Raw genomic sequence first — 20,710 nt, 5'->3', positions numbered from 1 at the left:
CAGGTGTTGCCGTGGGCGGTACCACACCCACCCAATCGCCACCCACCCACGCAGCACCCATTCCCCCACCACCGCTTTAAACTTCACCTTATTGGGAGGTGTACAATTAGGAGGTATGCCAGTGCCCTCAAAGCTTCTTTCATTGCCTGTCAGTCGCTGGGTTTTTGGCTCTTAACGTGCGTTTGCCTTCATTATTGGCTTTTGGCAGGCTCTTTTCTGTTCCTCCTCTTGGCCCTCACATGTCCCGCTTTCTTCCCATTTCCCAGTCGACTCCCTCTTTACTTTTAATGATGCGCAATTTGTCGTTAATTTTTTGGGCATTGTGTTTTATGTTTTATTTTTGCTTCTCATCGTTTTCCAGCTGAGACTTGCTTCTATCACTTCCTGGTTCTTGGCTTTTACACAGAAAAAAAACACTTTAAAAAAAAACGTATAAGGTGCTATTTAAAATACCATGGCACCCTTAAAATAAACTCATTGCATGCCTGCATTTATAAACAAATGGCACCCGTTGATACTTGATTATAAGTGAATTGCTAATATTCATTAATTGATGTCAATATTGCAACCATAGAAAATATATTTTTCTTTTACATTTTTTTGACTGTGTAAATTCTCATACCACTTAGAAAACGTCTTTGTTTTCAATGCTGTGACTTTGGGGAATTTTTGTTTTATGTGTTTGGGTCGTGCAAAACTTTCTTCGTCGTCATCATCATTTCATTAATGGCATTTTTAGTTGTTACTTTATTCCCCATTGCTGTTATTCTGGTTGCCATTGTTGATCTATGTCCTTTTTCGGGTAGCTATTAAAATCTGATTATGTGCTCCAATGGGATTGCGAATACATAGATAGCAAAGCAGCGGAAGCACTAACATTTTCCATTAGATTTTCCACAGCATTCTCAACCGGTTTCCGCCCATTGTGTTCATTAAGTTAAGCACTCGTTGAAACTAAATGGCGCTTAAAGGATTCCGAAAGCGGAGCAAACAAGGAAAAGCGGAAAATAGAAAGGGCAGCGCATTACCAGCCACGTGGCAAACCCTTTTACGACTTCATTTTCATTAGCGGAGCCCGTGCAAAGTGCAAAATCCGGGCAAAAATTGAGCTGCACCCACTAGTTTCCCCATTTTTGGGGTGGCTAACTACTACGGAACCCAAAATAAAGAAGAGCAGACCAGACCAAACCAAACCGTACCAGAACCACCAACCAAAACAAATGCCCCACGGCATTGTGGTAACTGCGCATCTGTTCATCTGCTCATTCACTGCAACTTTTGACCCCGGAATTGCTGCACCTTTTCATTGGGCAATGGGTGGATAGTAGAGGGATAAAGTGACTAACTAAAGACATAATCAGGAGGGTCTTGAAATAATGCATGAGATATCTAATAAATCTGATAAAATATTTATTCTATTTATTTAAATCGGACTATTTTCAAGTTTATCCTTTTGTGATGAGACAGTACGATAGTACTGAATTTAAAACTGAAATTCAGTAAAGTTTGTAATTTTATATTTTTTGACGAAGCAGAATAATTAATTTCATTTTTTAAATTACTTTGCACTAAATTTAAAAATTGTTTAAATTTTATCCAATTGACAAAAAGAATCTTAAAGCACGCCAGCTGGTTTCTTTAGAAAAGCATTTTACTTGAAGCAATAATTTCTATCCTTCTGCTGCTGCTTATTGTTCTGATTGCTGAAAGTGCTGCGAAATAGAACTGGAAATAGCGAAGGAGCAGAGGATGATGGCTGCTGTGCTGTTCAACTAGCTTTTAGCCAAGAGCCGGCTCATTTCACTCGACGCCTCATGAAACAACGGGCATTGGCCCAAAAGGCACTCCGCCTGCATTCCACACTCAACTTGCCCCCCCTCTAGTGGTCCAATCCAATTGCCATGCAAATGTGCAACAATTGACAACAGAAACAGGCGCCAGACGAGATGCCATAGATAGCACCGGGCGGAGGAGCGGATGGGGGGAGTGGAGGACACATGACGCACATGGACATGGACAGACAATTAAGTGTCAAGTTTTTCACGAACATTATAATGGAGGAGTAGCATCGTGGCCAGGGGGAAGAGTGGAGTGATGGGGCACACTGCAACTAGTGACGACGAGTGTTTTATGCTGTTTTTCATTTGTCTGGGTATGGAGCGGATGCGAAGCGCGGTCCAACACAGAGAAAAAAACCACATAAAATCTAGTACAAGTTTTTTAGTCCAAAAGGTTGCATCTTTGCTCAGTTTTTGAAAAAAAAAAAAAAATTGTTTAACACTGAAAATCTATTAAAACAATCATTCAATAAGAATAGTTTCACTTCCAATTCTAATAGTTTATATAAGTCTCAACAGTTAGATACCATAATAATTTTATCCAACAGTAATAAACCTTGTGTTTAACAATTAAAAACAATAATTTGGATTAGAAAATAAGATAAAATAAAATCTATTACTGGCACTTTAATATTTTGTAATAACATAATTGCTGATTAAATTGATCAATTTTTGGCAGTGTCGTTGAATGCCATTGCTGTGACATTTGTCAACTGGATTGTAACAAAAACGTTGAGCTTCAAGGGTTAGGGTGTAAGGGCGACGTAGACAACGGGGCGTATGTATAACTTCCGGATTTTCTTGCTGTTATTGTGAATTCCTTGTTTTTCTTTTTTTATCTGAGCAAAGTGGATTATGCTAGTGTGTGTGTAGTAGGGATTTTTCATTTGCCTAGCTCCTGTACAGCCCCCTTTAGTCTCCTCAAACACGAACCATGCAGGCAAACAATTGCCTAACAAAAGCGGCTTACATACAACACTTGAGGCTCGTACAATTCTGGCTGTTGCTCTCTGGTTTTTTGCTTTTTGCCATTTGATGCTGCTGTTGTTGTTGTGGTTGGTGCTGCCAACTAGAGTCTGACTGCAGTTAAATTACAATTGTTCGCTTTGTTGCACACTTGTTTTTTCTACCGATTTTTGCGCAATTTGCATTCTACTTGGGGTTTCCTACCCGCCATACCCCGTTCTAAATATAGGGTGCAAAAAAGTCTTTTTGCGTTAAGAATGGTTTTGAATATAAATGAAAACGTAATTCGTTTTTAATTAATGTTTAATTGATTATATAATCCATATTAATTTTCTATAAATGTCTAATTAGTTGCTTATTAATTAATGTTCATTTTTTTTGCAGGTAATGACATTTATCAATGGATTTTTCTGCGAATCTCTTATTATAAGCCGTGACTTGGTAAATAATACTTTTTTTAATTAAGATAAATATATTTTTTTCTTTTCATTTTAATTATTACACTGGTGTTCTGATTTTAGTACCAAAATAGAGACACTTAATTTTACGAAAACTAGAAAAGCCTTTTAATAAATGAGAATCATATAAGAGTATTAACAATTTATGTTTGCATTGGATTGTAGGTACAAAATGCTAACGCATTCATTCACAGAGTACATCCAATTCGAACCCCTTTTCTTTTAAATGAGAACCGCTTCTAACTGTGAGTTCCCTTTACATACCTCCATAGAAGTAATATGTAATTGTGTTTGGTCTGCTCGAAAAGAGATGCACACATTCAGTGAAAAAGAAGAATGAGACAGGGGCTTAGAGAGGAAAATGGAAGGGGGTGGAGCCCCACCAGCTTTGTCACAATGTTTTCCGCCATTTCCCGCTGCTGTTTTGCATTGTTTTCTGTCTGGCGGTGTGTGCGACAGTGTTTAAATGGTATAAAATGCTAATCGCATTTGCCCCACACGGCGTTGATTTATGCCTGTATGTGTGTGCGAAAGGATTTCTTCCTGCCGTGTGTAGGTGTAAAGGATTATGTAGAATTTGGCTGCCACGGCTTAAAATTTCATGTTAATTGTAACCGTATTCGAAATTAATTCATTAGTCATAAATCAAATGAGAGCAGAAAATAAAAAAAATCCAAGGGAAAGGGACAAACAAACGCACAAATTTCACTTCAAATATAAAATGTAACGCGCAGACAAACAAACCTCATTTGCATATGCAAGTTAACTTCATTTGCATGAAATGTGACGCTGCTTACCCCCCACAAAAAAAAACAGGATCAAAACAGGAGGAAAATGAAGATGGGAAATGGAGTTAGCATTTGCACTTGGTTGACTTATAAAGCAACAGCAGTGGGGACTTAAAAACATTCACACCTTACTGCCGAGTAGCTAAATAGGACATAGAAACTGTCGCGGATACAGTGCAACTTGGAACGTCGAAAAGTGTAGCCAATACCACAAATTACGTTTTCGATTTGGTTTGTCATCATTTTTCAATTCCAATTTTCAATTTAAAATACTTTCAGGTAACAACAAATAAATGTATCTCGAAACATACAAAAAAGGATTTCATAACTCTTACAGTACATTTTGTAACATATTGGAAGAAAATATAGATAACAAACCTGTTTTAGTAACTAATCTTATCGAGCTATGCTGATAAAAAGTATTGCTAATGCAACTACCATGAAAATGGGTTATGATTGCTTAATGTTTCGATATAAGTCAACAAAATTATAATTTATAAATTGATTGTGAGACTACGCTTATAAGTACGATCATAAATTAATAATCATTAAGTTAACAGAGCAATGTATAGTAAAAACCTATTATTTAATACTGTTTTTGTTAATTTAATAATAGTTATTTACTATTATTTATAAACTGCTCTGTAAACTATTCTTAAAATCCTTAGTATGTAGGTATTAGGTTACTCTTCTTGACGAAAACCCTTTAGTTTGATGATCATTTAGTAATTGTGTGTTTGGGAAAGTAACTCATAATTAAGCCATTTAATCCGTTTGCGTTAACGTTCATTAGGCTTGAAATTCAAAAACGCACTGTATGTGTGCATCCTGTGAGTCCTGTAAATCAAGAACATAATGTGGGTAAATGGAATGCACACAAGTAGTGTGTGTAAAGAGAAAGCAGGTGAAGTCAACAGAGGATTGGATGGCGGATGGCAGTTCTGGGTAAGGATGAAAGGAGAACTGTGGCTGTCTAGCTGCCTGCATTCCTATAATGAAGCATCACGAACTTTTGTATTATAACTTATTACATTTCTGCGGCTGCTACAGCTCCTGGAGTTTTAGTTTTTGAAATACACTAGCAGAAATTGAAGCCTTAATTAAAGACTTCCGGGGTTTTTTCCTGCTCACTTCATCTGGCATTTTGTTTAATTATTCGCAACGGGAGGAAGCCATAGCCCCGGGTTTCTTTCGACCTTTTCATTATTATTCTTTTGGCCCCGAATTCATTTTCATTTATGCAGCTCGTAAGTTTTTCACATCGCCACATGGCATCCTGAAGTCATTTTTCGCCGGCTTTCCTCAGTCTGTCTCTCTTCTTTCTACTTAATCCTTGTTAGCTTTCGGCAAGAGCTGGGTTTTCTCCGTCTGTCGCGCATTTTATGCAAATTACTTGCTTAAAGCTTAAAGAATAAAAAAATAAATGGCAAGTGCAGATTGGTCCTGGCATAAAGCCAGTCACGTCACATGTGGCTGTTGGCCCGAGGAAAATATGCCATTCGGCTTTGGACTTATCGACTGCGTCTCTTTGAACCTGGCCGAAGGAGATCCTTTTCCGCAAATGCGAGTTGCGTGACTTTTATTTTCTTTGACTTGCTCATCAACGAAGCCACTTGCGACGAGTCATCATCATCAGAGCCCTCATCATCATCTTTCGCTTTCCTGTTGACAGTTGAGCATTATAAATGCCAACGAATTGCTACCTCCGACTTCTCCTTTATCTTTCTGACTGTTCTTAACTTTTTCTGTGAGTATGCCGGTGGTATACACCCGCTTTATTAAATGGAGCATAATTTATGTGCGGGATTTCGTTTTATTGCTCGCAAAAGGGAGACTCGTGATATGCATATCAGAAAATTGCCTCGCTGTAAAGAATACTTAGGAGCCGAGATAGGGGAGAAATTTGTGCAGCCAGCAAGTGCTAATTGAAGTCTAATTACGGTCGGGTCTTCCCTCAAATGGAAATCTACTTGTAATCCACACTCAACTTAATTCTCTTACTTTCCTTTTATGTGGGTCACCATCATGTCCCAAATTTAAGTATCTAAACCAAACCAATCAAACTATGTGGCTCTAAAACCACCCCAAAAACAACCCTTTGGGTCAAACAAACCACACCCCGCAATCAAGTTCAAGGCATGCATGTAATAACCAACTCAATTAGAGGCACTGGCAATTCGCTATCGATTTAATAATTGTCTGATAAAAGTAAAAATACATGGCAATCGATAAAATCCATTAGCCATAAACAACCGGGAGAGAGTTCTGCGTAGTTTCCTGGCCCAAGCCATCAACAAGAAATCAAAAATCGATTAAGCCCCTGATGAATTTCCCCTTTCTCCTCTGCGGTTGGCAAAAAGTTTTAATTACGCGAAAATAACAAAAAAAGCGTGTGTCGCTGTTAATATGGCAGAAGTTCTTGAAATTTTCATCGCAAATTGCCATTTAAAATGCAATCACATTAACCCCAGACTTCCTTTGATCAATTGAGCCAATTGCGGAATGCTTAATTGCTGGGCTTAATGGGTTTTTTCATCATTTTTGGTTCTGCACTGCAGCTTCATTTAATTAATTTGTGAAGTCTGCTGCTGGGAAATAAATATTTTTAGGAACAATGGTAATTTATTAAAAACAAAAACTATTTTAAATTGCAAAAAAAATTATACTCCAAAAATACTTTTAATAAGTACTTAAAATTACCATGTTATTTAGGGAATTTAACTTATTTCGTATTTTCTTTCATATATTATATATCTTATTTTGCTATCTCCTACATATCCAAACCTTGTGGCTAAGTGTAAGCACAACCGCCAAAAAATATAAAGGAAACACGTTTCATCTTCCTGTTTGGGATGCATCTGAAATCTAACAGCTGCCTTTAAAGGCAGATGAAACCACCGATTGCCTGGATGACTGACCATTAATTTGAACAAAGCTAATGCTGAAAATTATATGGCCAACGGTATCCGCCAAAAAATTTGGGTTACCCTCGAAAACGAACAAAAAAACGGGTTTGTTAGCGACTGGTTCGCGAAATAAGTCCCGCTCCCTTGGCTCCAAATCGGTAAAAGACCAACAACAACAGATGTCGGCGATCGCGATCGAGTTACCTGAGATCGGGGGCAGCTTTGCTGTTGTCTGCTATATGCTGTCTCCTTTGATTTGAGCTGTGGCAGGTGCAAAAATCCAAGTCTGATCATTGCTTTAGGGTCTCTGTTGCCAGCACTGAACGAAATAACGTCAAAGACAAATCTAATATTCGAAAGACTTTGATTGGAATTTGATTTTGAAAATGAAAATTATATTAATTACTTGAAAAAACATCTATTTAAGAAAGATAACTCTTTAAAAATATTAGTAAACTTTCAAACTGAATAAGAAATATTCAAAAAGGAGGCTCATGGTATATTAGTTTTATATGAAAGGAATAATAACCCTAAAATAAAATTTTGAAATCCCTAATGATCTCATACTTTTAGGGCATTTGGTAATGATTGGGCTTATAATATAATCCTCAGTGCAGGTATATCTGTTCCTGTCCCTGGCTTTGTGTCCATTGCTTTAACTGATTTCCTTTGCGTTGGCACACCTGCTGTTCCGTCCTTGTTTGCGATCTCCCTCCAAATGTATGCATATATCTCTCCTTACACTCTGACTCATTCAGGTAGGCTGACGTGATCCTTTGTGGCCATAATGACCTTTTCGCAATTTGTTTGCTTTGGTTGTTGGGCTCTGTGTTAATCGAAAGTGCTTAAGTCTGTATCCTGCGCAGGACTCTCGGAGATTACAATCTGCGGCTTAAGGAGGACGGGACTGGAACGACCTCTATCATGATTGTCCGTGTCACAATAATTGCCATAAATTATTCGACTACCTGCTACTGTCTGGAAATAACCTCGAATCAGTTGAACAAAAACCAAAGTCCTTGTGAATGTGTTAATTTCGTTGACTGCCTTTTGTGAAGTTTTTTACTAGGCGTCAAGTGAATTGATTTATTTTGTAGGGCTATTCAAGCGTTTACCTCGTTTCCTTCAATACGTTTGTATTATAAATAATATATAATCTTTTATTTTTAGATGATACAAAATTGTATTATTTAAAACACTTTTTAAATTATAGAAAAGTTGTTTAATTTAAGTTAAGTTATTTATTGTCGAAAGCTCATATATAAAATGCCTTCCATTGCCATTCATGCTTTAAAAAATGTCACTCCCTGCAACCTTTACAGTAAATTTAAATTAAATTTATCATTGCCATTTCATCGTTTTCTTGTTTCAGCCCTCTGCTCTTATCAACGTTTGATGAAGTGATTCCACTTGAGTTTCACTTGACCAAATAAAATTTCCTTCATTAAAATGAATGAATACCAAAAACTAAACTTGAAATTGCTCAGCCTCAAGGGGGAAGAACAACTTAAGAGGGAGGAAGGAGGCTTAGCTATCTCTGAGTACATCTCTTCCGAGTTCATCTCACATTTTCAGTTTGTCGTGTCGTTGTCGTTCAGATTTGCGAAAATTACGACTCTATACACGGGGTACTTCAACTTGAACTGTCGCTTTTGGTTGGTGTTTCCTGAACAGACATTCTCCACCCAGCTACCACCTCGCACCATTCCACTTTGTTTCTCTCTACTCCCAAAATCCCAACTGCATTTGCCAGTGTTATTCCAACGCCATTCGCCGTCGCATTGTTTGACAGTTCTGTCTCTACTTTTCGCCGTTCCTCCTCTATTTTCCTTTTATCTAACTGCCCCCCTTAAAACAGCCGAAAACCAGATAAAAACTTTAGTTTTCGACTGTACACACAGAAATTGGTGAGAGAAACAAACCAAAACCAAACTCAACCAAAAATCGATAGAAATAATAGGCGAAATAATACCTAGGGAATCTCTTGCTCAGCGTAGTTTAAAGTCTTTTCGTAAAATAAATTGTACAGACAACACTGAAAAGCAGTTACTATTAGAACCAAAAAGTTTTGAAAAAGTTTTAAAAGGGTTAGAAAAATAGCTTTATATTAAAAATACAATTGGAATGTATTTGTCTTATTTCATTATTAAGGCCTGACTACCGTTGTGATGGTGATATAGTTTTTATAGTATCATTGGTTTTTAATTAAAATAAAACTAAACATTATTAGCACTAAAACATATTTAAACTATTTATAATGGTTAATTTCTTTTAAAATCGAAAAAAAATATTAGAAGAATTAGAATTAGAAGGACTACGGTGAAAACAAAAAGTCAATTAAAACTTGTTTATGGTACTCAACACCAAATAATCGTTGTTATCAACGTTCCAATACCTTCAGCAAAGTGTCGAAACTTTTTAGAGAGACTTTAAGCGGGTAGCTGGGGCTTGCCCGTCAGTTTGCCCATAAATAGAATGACGGGTCTGCAAAAGAGTCCCGGTTTCCTCATCCCCATCTGCCTGTCCATTTTATATTTCGAAGCATCCTCCCACGGATGTGGTTCCTGCTGCCTTTCCTTCATTAATGTTTGACAGACGCTGAGATGTACGTGTTTAGCCGAGGTCCTTGGAGAAAAAGGGGGAAGCCTGTCAAGGTAGGGACGTCAGAGCTGTTTGAAAATCTTTGTTGATAACCGCATTGAGGCATCCTACTGTCCTGCAAAACTGTCTCATCCCCCTGCACGAGCAGTTCCTGCATACATACCCATCAATTGAGGAAATACCACTTCAAGTGGCCAGGCCATAAAACACAAAAACCCCTCAAAAAAGTGGGAGCCCAAAGTGGAGCCAGTGTGCCACTTGAATCGCCTCGAGTGCAAATGAGAAAAGACGGACGAGTGGCTGGAGATCCTGAGGTCGTCGTAGTTGGAGTGTCCTGTGTCCTCTGCTGTCCCTGGATATTTATCATTTTGCACTCTCGACTCGAGTGACAAACGAGTGGAAAGCCAAAGACACACGCACAGAGATGAGCCGATGGCCAAAAGAAAATATTGAAAAACAAGAGAGAACGCTATAGTCGGGTGCCCCGACTATCAGATACCCGTTACTCAGGTAAAGGGAGTGCGAGGGAGATGGAGATAGAAACTTTGATCACGCATAACTTTTTAACGAATGGTCCGATTTGAAAAATTTCTTCTACATTTCGATAGGTATTAATAAACACAATAAAACTGCATTTTTACTTTTCCGAAATATTTAAATTTTTAAAATCGTATATAAGCGATTGTGGGCGTTAAAGGGGGCGTGGCACCATTTTGAAACAAACTTGCGCTGCGTAGGAACTTCAAAATCTACATGCAAAATGCCAATCTTCTAGCTTTTATAGTTTCCGAGATCTCAGCGTTCATACGGACAGACAGACAGACAGACAGACAGACAGACAGACAGACGGACAGACAGACGGACAGACGGACAGACGGACATGGCTATATCAACTCAGGAGGTGATCCTGATCAAGAATATATATACTTTATAGGGTCGGAAACGCTTCCTTCTAGCTGTTACATACTTTTGCACGAATACAATATACCCTTTTACTCTACGAGTAACGGGTATAATGACTCGAAAATGGCCCCCGGTTTTTGGTCTCCGATTATAGGGTTTCTGGTGTCCGATAATGTCAAATGTCAGTCTTCAGTTAAGCCAATTACAAATTGTTCAAAAGTTGTGTGAAAGGAGAGTAACTTTATTCTGTTGCTGGATGTGCTGGCAATGATTCATGATTGAAAAGAAAAATCAAATTATATTTTTTAAGCCTAATTGAATGAGTAATGATAAAATAATAAATGTGAGATAATTTTTTGTTTTTTATAGCAACTTTATAGGTAGGCTAGTCTTTCATTACTTTTCCAAATGATGAAGTTTTCTAGCTGACTTGACCCCATTGCTGATTGTATCATTATCTCAAAAATGTATGTACCTGAAGGAATGTGTGTATTTGTATTAGTATGGGAGTGTGCCTATGCTATCTATGTGTGTCAGTTAGTGAACTTTTGTGGCTCCCCCGCACATCAGAGTTTTTCAAGCAGTGTGATATTTACTTTTACGCCCCACTCCCTGTATTTTGTGACTCTGTTTGATGACGAAGTCGTGGGGCCGTTGCCTTTATCTCTGCTTACTTTGCCACCTAGCGGGTGGGTCTTCCTGAATTTCCCACTCTCTTCATTTCTCCAATTCTCCCTTTCTCCTCGCCTTTCTCCTGTGACTTCTCTAATTCAGATTGCCTGAGTGGCCGTGTTGGAAGTTCCCTAAAACATTTTTGTGATTATGTCCGCCTGCTTTTCTCTTCCACACTGCCCGCACGTAAGTTTTTCGAAATTCAGCTCTAGTCCAGATCCTGTGGCTCCTCGAGTTGCTCCTTCAGGACCTGCCCACATTGCCTTAGATTTCTGCTTAATTTATGTTTCTATGTCGAGACCGTTGGTCTGTTTATCTGTCTCTTTTACTTTTTCAGGTCTTTCCTTTCCTTTTTCCAACTAGTTCTGTCCTCTGTCTTCCATATTTAGCTTTTTGACTACCCTATGCTGGATTTTTAAAGATTAAGCTAAACCACCGCTTAATGGCTGGATTACCTGTTAAAAATTTTTTATTTTACTATTATAATCCAAAAGTATTTAAAATTTGAGAAATATTTGTTTATAAATACATTCAAGAGCTGTTAGATTAAAACTTGAATGATTTAAAGACTTTAAATATATACATAGATAAGAAGAAATTATTTATTCCGAAATTGTATATAATTTGTATTTTTTTTAAAGTCGCAAAGTATGTTTTTTCCAACGTTCTTTTTTTTGCTGTAAGAGTATACAAATTTTGACTGACATTTTTAAGAGTTAAAGGGTGTTTGAAATTCGTTCATTCCCTTTTAAGACTTGTTGTATTCACTACTCTGGCTTTAAGTCCCATTTACCAGGTGTTCAGCTTCCCTTTACACCTGTCCTCCTCCTGCATAAAAATGCTGCTAAATGCTTGCCTTTGCTCTCGCCTTCGTTTTTACGTCCTGAATTTCCATTTACTCGCCAGAGCCAGCCCCATTTGTTTGGGCTTTAAGTTTTCGGTTGCATGATAAAGTTGCCCAGATTGCGTCACATCTTAATGAGCAAATGCAACGGCCAGGAGCAAAAAGGACATAAATGGGGACGCAGCTACTTCCGCGACCAGTGCGCCGGCCATGATTAATCTCAACACTTTCCGACCCATTAATTTCACTCGGCTAAAGGGCCCAGTCGCGGTGGTAATGGATAGGGCACAAAAACAGAGGATTCCAAAGGGGTCTGCGAGTTGTCATGCGAGTGCTTCAATTCGCATTACTTCACACTCCTTTTGCAGCTGCTCTTTTGTGAGGGGTTCCCTGTGACCCCCAATTTCATCCACCTGTGGGGATTTCTCCTTTTCGACCCACCTTCCCCTAAGGTGTGACGACTGGATGTCCAGCCCCTTTTTGCCACGGGGATTCTGGTGACGATGGGCAGATGATGATGTGGTGTGAAGGTAACAAAATGGCAGATTGAAAGTGCTCTGCCGCATTATAAACATTTGCTGTGTAACTCTCGGCTGTAAATTGGAATTCGTTCGGCCAGAAAGGTGGGTCGGTGTCGCATATGAGGAATGCGTGTCATAAAACTGGCTAAAATATTGCCCCAGGCTGCAATTGACATTAGATGGAGAGGGTGAGACGGCCCAGTCTGGGAAGTATTGATAGGGGGAGTAGGACATTAAGACGTGACCTGGTCGGGGAGTTTCATTTTCAGCCTTCGCCATGGCAACACCCTAATCTACGTCCTGCCAGAAGCGGGGAGGAAATGTATATTTATTTATTTTTCTGCTTTTCCGCTATTTTATTTCCTTATTCTGCAATGCTCTTTTCTACAGGCATCACGATTTTAAATAGAAGTTTGTTAAACATAGTAATAAATACATGTATCCCTTAAACAATTTATAGAAAATAATTTGATATAATAATAATTAATAACAATAATTATAGTAAACAAACACTCATAATGTATACCTACATATTTATTTCATCAAAATATTTTTATCATTGGCAATCGTTTTATATCTTTAAGTATTATTATTTTTCGTTTGCAAATTAAATTAAATTTTCAAACTAAAATGTCCATATAACTACTGACACTTAAAGAACATTTATTTTATATGCTACTTAAGAAGTTACAAAAAATTGTAAAAATTGTATTCAAAATTTATGAATGCTTTATATAATAAAATCTTTAAAGAGTAGGTTAGGAATATCGATTGAAAAGAGCATTTCAAGGCTTGTTCTTATCAAGTTTTCCATTATTTCCTTCTTCGTTTTTACGGATTTTCTCCCCCTTCGTTGTCAGGATACGAAATTACATTTGTACCTTTAATTTATTGATGTTTGAATGCGTTTGCCTAGTCACAGGGCATTCCGCAGTTCAGGGGAGTGGTGAGTTGTGTTTTCGGGGGGTGTGTCCTGCTTATTTGAAGGTGCCGATATACGAGGGGTCACCTTTGTGGGCTCAGTTTAAAGGTTCATTTGTTCAGTACCCATTCGGGGCGTTGAAATGGCCAACTAATAGAATGTCTTGACCCGAGAAAAGGGTTGCCAGCAATTTGATTTACAGGCCTGTCCCTAATGGCAGGAAGCGGATGTGCCATGTGGGGCTTCTATCATGGAACAGACTTTTTTTTTGGCACGTGACAGCACGAAATGCTAATGAAGTGGGAAATGGAAACCGTTTCATTTGTTTTAAGGCCCCGCCGCTCAAACGTCAGGTGTGGATAGTAATGGTGGATAGAGAAATCTCTTTTGGCAAATTGGTTGTGAGAGATTTCCAAGCAAATCGGGCTCTGTCAAACTCTTCTGGCTCCCTTAAGCCCTCATTCAAACGGCCATAAATTATAAGTGACGAAGGATCTGGTGTGCTCGTTAAGTTTGATGGCAAAACCCCTGCAGCACCATTGTCCGCATGTGTTGCAACTTATTTACGTGCCACGCCAGGATTCGTTTCCACTATATATCTAGCTATTCCCTGTCGGAGCACCCAATCTGCGTACCAAGAACTTAATGCCACGCGCCAGACAACAAAGAAAAACTCTCCTGAAAAAAAATGAGGAAACCCCACAAGAAAATGCAAAATTTATCATTTGCTGCAATGAGCTCTTCCGAATCTCTGAAGAAATCCCATACTTTACCATCACACAATGATTTCTTGGGTGGCAGGATGCAAACTAGCAAATTGTTGGTGCTGATATATTTACTAATCTTAGTTTTTTTTAATTTTTTAATTTTTTTTGTCAATTTAAAGTACTTTAAACATTGTTCTTCGTGAAACCTTTATAAATTATGTTGAAAGATTAATTAAGACCATTTTATCAGAATTGCTCCAACTTTTATCTCAGAGTTGCATCTTTCAATTGTATAATTCTTCAATAAAATGTAGAATTCACACAACGCATAAACGAAGCGGCGACTAAAACTTTGCAGCTTTGACAATAAAAAAGTTTAAAGTCCTTGTGCACCATTAACCAGACTGAGACAATGACTCGACACACACTCCCGAAAAGACAAAGTTGAGTCACCCGGGCACCACCCATAAAGTCTGCAGATTTCCACACAGCCAAATGTTTGCGTAAATTTTCCTGCAACAATTTTGCCTTTGGCCAAAAGGAAGATTCATTTTTTGGGTAGGTGATGGTGGTGGGTGTTGCTGCAAGGTGACACATTCCTTTGATAGCTAGCAAGTGGCTGCATCTACTCTGTGCTTGTTGACTTTCCTTTGTTTTTATTTTTTTTTACTACTGAGGATATTTTTCATTTTTCAATGCCAAAGGACAAAGGGACGAAGGACTCTTTTTTCGTTACTCACTCTTTCTAGTTCTTTCCGTTTGGCAATCATATTGGGATCAGCATTGTAAATTGCCCGACCAGAGTCCCATATTTCTTTATTTCTTTGCCTGATTTTGATAAATGAGGCGAGGGGCAAAATTGAGGAGATGGAAAAATCTCCCTAGGCACAGCTTGTAGCATTTGATTGCCCCTTGCCACGGCAAAAGTTAAACATTATTTCCTTATTTATTTCCCTCAACTTTCCAGACTCCCCAGAACCCTTTTGCACGCATTTCCTTTCGCTTTCGCTGGTTTTTGTTGCCCGAAAACATAAATTTGCTTTGTCGCAGCTTCCGTCTGGTCATGTTTTATTTTTTGTTGGGTTTTTCCTGCTTATTTTTCCTGCTTCGTGTTGAACAGTTTCACAAGCTCTGAACATTGGTAAACTTTTTCCCCAACCCTCTTGGTTGCTTTTGCAAATGAGATTTCGTTCAGTTTGCTGTGATAAATTGTTGATGGCCCTGAATGTGCTTACATGGATGGTGTGGGTGGGAATTTGCCAGGGGTGACGAGAGGTTAGATTCCGATTTTTTGGGAGTATGACTCTGGGTGGCATTTGGCATTTCGCTTGCTGAGAAATTTTTGGGGTAAGCTGAGTAAGGAATTCCCTTGACTTTTTTCGCTTCCTAGGAGTTCTCCACCGCTCTCTTTCGGTTTCCTTTTAATCCAATTCAATGAACATAATATGGAAATTGTTCTTTGGAATTTGCGGAGGTAAAGGCTCAAATGACCTCTGATGGTAGGGAGAAAAACTCAAGGATTTTAAAAATTAACGTTAGGGAATGAATAATAAAATTAAACAAGTTTTAGCTTTACTTCTTAAACTACCAGAATATTTCAACCTTATTCAACTATGAGATAATTATTCAAAGAAACACAAAATTCGACGCTGAAATTTTAATGAAATATGCAAATGATTAAGCAGCTAAGGACTGTACGATGGGTATTTCTGTGGTCAGTCAGTGGAAGTAATTGTTGAAATTATGCGCTAATATTTTGCACAGTCAACAATAAAAATAGCGAATGTTGAACTCATTTCGTAATTAACTAAGACAGAACTGAAATCCAATTAAAAGTTAAACGCCACAAAGGCAAAACCCATTGAAGAGTGTCTGCCAAGGAGCAAGGTGTTAAAACACTGCACGAATATCGCTGTTCAAATTAAATTATTAGGGTGTTAATATTGTTAAGAAATTTCCGTTTTTCTGTCAATAAGTTCTTTTAAATCTACGACACAGACTTTCCTGCCTGAGAAAGAATACATCTGAGAATATATTCAATAATATAAAATTTGATCTTTTAAAGATCTGTATTGTCTTAAATGACCACTTACAATAATATATTAATTTTTAGGATATCTTTCTAATTCTTCTCAGTGTGAGATCTTGAAGTAGTGCATTTTTTTTCTCCTTGGCGCGGTGGTCAAGTTGAAGGCTTCCGGTTAGCTGCAGTCGAGGCCAAAAGGAGTAAGCGAGCAGCGAGCTTAGCATATTATAAATAACATCCAAACACGCAAACCGTTTGGCCAGGTGAAAACTACGGAAAGAGGGGAAGCCCCAAACGAGTTAACGAAGCCATTGGCCGTAGTGTTGCGTGCCCAAAACTCTTTTGGCCAAAAGACCAAACTGAACCGAAAGAGAAACTTTTGCAGCTGCAGGACGATGAACAGGAACTACGGGAACCGTAAGGAACTTTGATTAAGTTTTCCATCGACTTAAAGTTTCTGCCTGCGAGGCGGCAAAATTAACTAACACGGAATTGTGAGAACCGCGTTATATAGGGAGAGAAAGAGATAGAGAGAGAGAGAGAGGGAAAGAGATGGCGAAAAGGACGTGCTTGGGTTCTCTATGAACAAGAGCCCGGATAAGTATGCTATAGAGATTCTCGATGGCACGTAAACATATAAAGATGAGTGCGAGAGAGACACCAACATAGCGCGCGAGAGGGAGAGAGAGGACGATGGGATAGACCGAACCTCCTTTATGATTATTGTCTTAAAATTAATCAATGTGCGTGCCTGAATTGGACAAACTTTTTGGCTGGCATCCTAATAGATTTTGGGCCCTTCCCCACTGCCATCGTCTATGTTTGTGTTTTGCATTTAATTGATATCCACAATTTATGCGTAAACAGTAAATATTCGCTAAGGGAACTAGAATACATAAATATTCAAAATTAATTATTTTTTAAAATTTACAATGGTGTGTGTCTAATAAATATTTTCCTTATAAACAATTTTTAGTTCTCAAGAAAGAAACACTCATTTTGGGACTAAAATTTAAGAGAATATTTATAAAAAATAAAATAAAAAAAAGAGTTCAGTATACAGTAAGTAAAGATTCTTCTAACCTTTATTCAGTAAAGCATATAAAAAAACAGTTACTTTACTTTTTCTCTGATTCTGACGACTTTAATATCATCTCAAAAAGTTTACCTTTATTGTATAAATCAAGACTATGTTTCCAGTTGTAAAAGTTTACTGGGTAAATCCCAACACCAACATCGCCACCAGCTTCAGGTCAGACTTTAATACTTTCGTGGGAGATTAATTAAATTACAGGCAATATTTGTTATGCAGAGGACAACGCCAGCCGAAGGATTTGCTTTCCAAGCGAAACAAATTTTTCTGGCGTGTGGAAAGTTTTCCTAAAAGAGAACTTTCCCACTTGCGGTGTGGTTTCGGATGTGCAGCTGTGTGTGGTGTTGGTGGTTGGAGTATGACAGGCTTTTGACGTGGTTATTTTTGACAGTGTTTGCGGCCGATTTGTCGTTTGAAATACCCAACACTTTGCGGCCGGATTGTCAAAAGACACCTGCGGCCAAGGTTTCGATTAACTATTTGATTTTCGACAGGCCGCAAAAAACACTCCTCAAAGGCTGCTCACGTCATTTGCATAAGGCTGAGGCGCCACACTTCGCTAAATGTTAACCAGCTGTCTCTGAACGCCTTGCTTGCTAGCTAGCAACGATCACAATATTTCTTACACAGAGAAACATTTTCAATACTATGTTATTTTAACCAAAATAAAAAAGCAATTTTCGACAAGTAGAAATTTATATGCCCTAGCAGCTGTTACACAAATATAATATTGTATATTCAATGTTGGATACCTAAAAACATAAGTGTAAAAGTACTATTTGACGCTTAGAAATGGAAAATTTAATGAAGATATGCGATTACGATTTTATCTGTGTACTTTTCTCTCTCTTTTTTCCCCCATCAAGTGTCAACCACCATTTTATGTATCTTTAAATATAGGAAAGAAAAAATGCAAATAAGAGCGGAAAGTGGAAGCACATTTTAAACTGTCATCAGTTTAAGCTGATGAAATTGCTCACAGACAGACCCCCAAACCCCCATTCTTTTTTCTGTCCACTTTTCGTTCTTGGTTCATTTGCCATCATCGTCAATAATATGACATAAGTATACTTCCAAGCAATAGTCCTTTACCAAAGTTTTTCCGTTTTCATCTCGTGACGCCCGCTGTGGCTGAGCTTCGTTGATTTCATAATGTTTTCTGGCTGCTTTTCTATTTTTTGATTTAGTGCCTGACATGGTTTCGTCCTTTCTCTCAAGCGAAATAGCTACAGATATTTATTTGTATTATTTTCCTACTTTCTGTTCGTGTTTTTATTGGCTCTGCTGATTATGATGCTATTTTTGACACTTGATAAAGTCAATAAACACACAAAATGGTCTTGTCAAATAATAGACTTGACCTTTGAGTTTGACCAAGAGTATATAGGTTTTAAGTTAAATATATTGTATTTTTTTAAAAGCTTTCCCTTAAACAAAAAATCACAAACATTTCAAGAATATATATTTTAACCCATGGCTTAATAGGTCCATCAGTAACTAAGCCTCAGCTTTGGGGAATAAATAATAATCATTTTGCTCCCACTGAATGTAGCCTATCAGCTAGGACATTTATTAAAGCAACGGCTTTTTGGCTTTATTGCTTAACCGTGCATTTGATTCATCGATTTCATGTGGCCATCATAAATCAATTTATTTATATTTCCATTTCGGTGGGTTTCTTTATTTTTTTTTTGCAGCATCAACCATAACAAATTGGAGTCAACCAAACGGAACCAACTTTGAGGCAAAAGTGCGTTACGGTTCCGCCAATTAATATCGATGGTAAGTTGATCTTTATTCCCGAAAATATTTGTTTGCTTTTTGTTTTGCGTTTTACATAAATTGCATTTTGCAATAAAAATTCTTTGATCATAAACTCAATTAAGTCTCTATGGTGTATAAATATTTCGGAATATGCAGTTTAATGAAATTGATGGTGGGTTCATTTAATTTGTTTGCACACATGAGAGAGGATGTAGATTATTCAAGAATTTAAGTTATCTGGGTACATTAAAAAAAGTGAAAAGTAAATTTTAGTATTTATATTTATGGTGTACGTAATATTAGTTTTTAACTTGGTTACGCAAACCGTTCTTTATTGTTTATATCAAATTTAATATAAATTTATAAATATTGCTAGTCAACATTTTATTCTAAAGAGCTGTTATTTAATCGATAAAAGAGTAATCAAACTTCCCAGAGCTAGAACCCCAATCCTGCGAAATTGGTTTTGTATTTTTTGGAAACTCCAGCTTGCTCCATTTTTAATGCAGTTTGTTGAACTTTTCCCGTGCAATTTGTATTACTAATGCGGACGGCAAACAAAGATGAGTTGGGGAAAAGTGCAGGAAAAATAGAAATGGCAAGCCAATGAGTCGAATGATTCGGGCAATTGCGATTCCAAAGGAGCAAAACTGTTCGCTCTCCTTGGTAGCTGGCCCAGATATCCTTCGGTTTGAGGCGGAAAGATGTCCGTAATAATTCACTTCTGGCAAGGGTGAGCTGGAAAAAAGGATTAAATATGCAGCACAAGTCGAGACCAGGAAAACTCTTAGTCACACGGAAAGAGCACGAGAAAACAGCAGCTGAAAAGTTTAGTTTAAGTGTAGAAACAACAACAACATCGACGACGACAGCAAGTAGAACTTGGCTTAAATGCGCTCATGTGCAAAAATGCCATTGTTTTGGATTTGGTCGTAAACAAAGCGGTGAAGCGAAGGCAAAAAATTTCCTTTTCCCTTTTTCCAAGACCAGAGAAAAACTAGGCGAAAAAGAGGAAGGCAAGTTGGAAGAGAAAATGAAAACGGAAGCCTCAGACTAGTACTGCAAATAAGTGTAAAAGGTTGGTCAAACTTTTAGACTTGGTTAATTCCCTGGAAGAACGATCATAAAAGCATTAGGAAAGTGTCTTATTAGACTTAAGAATTCATACAGTTGTCCTTTTTACTTTATTAAGAAGTACTTTAGAAATAACAACTTACTAGTATTTTTTTAAGTCTCAAAGATTATAATCTTTAGGTTTCCGAAACATTCAATAATCTTTTAATTCGAATGTACCCAAATGGTTGTGGTTTTGTTTTTTTAGAGTGTATGACCAAGTAACAATAGAAACAGGGACAACAACAATGCCCGTTCAGCTCTTGGAAACTCTTTCCTACGCATACACACAGATGGACTTTCGAACTGGAAAGGAGTAATGGAATGGGTGTGAGCCAAGAATTCTAGATCCTTTTTAGTTTCATTTCTACTTGAGGAGTGGGTAAAAAGTGCTATTGGGTTTTTGGGTTCTTCCTTCTGCTTTTGCTTTCAACGTGCGTAGTTTTCAAGAGGAATAAAGGGGGAGAATGCGGCTGTGGGGCTGCAGACTGTGCCACAAATGGCGTCACATGCTAAAAACCCAAACAGCAACGGCAACTACCCCAACAACAACGACAATGTTGAAAATGTTTGCTTGCAATCTCACTG

At 37.8% G+C, this 20,710-nt stretch overlaps 1 protein-coding gene across 3 annotated transcripts in view; it reads left to right on the top strand.

Moving 5' to 3' along the window:
• LOC108044776 (protein tincar) overlaps positions 1-20,710 on the top strand; it is a 62,863-nt gene that overhangs the window by 6,919 nt on the left and 35,234 nt on the right. For 2 of the 3 annotated variants that reach the window (XM_044458825.1, XM_044458827.1), the window contains exon 3: positions 18,943-19,027. The gene's annotated coding sequence lies outside the window, so the exon portion shown is untranslated. Of the gene's footprint in view, positions 1-3,188; positions 3,246-18,942; positions 19,028-20,710 lie in introns of all 3 variants that reach the window. The other variant, XM_044458826.1, reaches the window with a different exon arrangement.

Source organism: Drosophila rhopaloa, unplaced genomic scaffold, assembly GCF_018152115.1.
Source record: "Drosophila rhopaloa isolate 14029-0021.01 unplaced genomic scaffold, ASM1815211v1 contig_178, whole genome shotgun sequence".
Lineage (NCBI taxonomy): Eukaryota > Metazoa > Arthropoda > Insecta > Diptera > Drosophilidae > Drosophila > Drosophila rhopaloa.
This window is presented reverse-complemented; position numbering and strand designations above follow the sequence as displayed.